Here is a 1,146-nt window from a genome sequence, read left to right as displayed (position 1 = left end):
GATCTTTCATTAATTAAACAATAGATAAGATATGGTTTTTAGAATACTGATTAGGTGTCCATATAGATACTGTCCACGCTGCATATAAGCAGATATATGTCTGCACATATGCTACACTGGGTCGAGAGTGTGATGATTCCTGAAGCACAGCGGGGAGATCATGTCAGATCACACACACACAGAGACACACACACACACACACACACACAGAGACACACACAGAGACACACACACACACACACACACACACACACACACTCTCTCACACACACACACACACAGAGACACACACACACACACACATATAAGCAGATATATGTCTGCAGATACACTACACTGGGACGAGAGTGTGCTGGATGATGCCTGAAGTACAGCGGGGAGATCATGTCAGAGAAAACAGGCTAGACTCGTCATACAAAACCATTTCTTCGGCCTGAGTAAACTCTACCATTACAGAACTGTGACTGCACAAGTAGTGTAGTAATCAAAGAAATTACAGAGGCTACAAATGGCACGAAATTTGAAAGCATAACTGAACGTCTATGAAAAGTTAGTCAATAAAGCATGTTTTTTAAACAATGGCACTTCAATTTTTGAACTAAATTTTTATTGCATCCATTATAGGTTATGAATGAATGAAAATGCATGTGTGAAGTGTTATAGTGAGTGTGAGTGTGAGTGTGTGTGTGTGTGTGAGAGAGTGTCGAGGGTTCAGATGCTGGACTATGATGAACTGGCTCTGCTTCTCCAGCCGTGACATGCTGCTATTTATTCACCGTCTGAGTTCTGAATCTCTTGAGCGCAGAGGCCACAAACCTGCAGAAGTATTCAGCGATCGGCGTTCAGGCCGCTCAGAATAAACCGCTTGTACACGTGGATCTTGACGAGATCCAGAGCGACTGACCGAGGTCAGCAGATGAACATGAAATAATGTCCAATAACGAGCAGATGAAAGTAGAGACTGTTTCAGGTTTGCAGGAGTTTAATTGTGATAAACAAAGACAAATGAAGTGATCAGATTTACTGCTGCATCACATTTAAAACCACTCATGTCTTGTCTGGGAACATTGTCATCTGACTACTCATTCTTGTAGCTATTATATATTATTGAGTGAGTGTGTGAGTGTGTGAGTGTGTGTGTGTGTG

The sequence above is a fragment of the Sinocyclocheilus rhinocerous genome, unplaced genomic scaffold (assembly GCF_001515625.1).
Source record: "Sinocyclocheilus rhinocerous isolate Xijiao unplaced genomic scaffold, SAMN03320098_v1.1 scaffold3155, whole genome shotgun sequence".
Lineage (NCBI taxonomy): Eukaryota > Metazoa > Chordata > Actinopteri > Cypriniformes > Cyprinidae > Sinocyclocheilus > Sinocyclocheilus rhinocerous.
Note: the sequence above shows the minus strand (reverse complement) of the source record.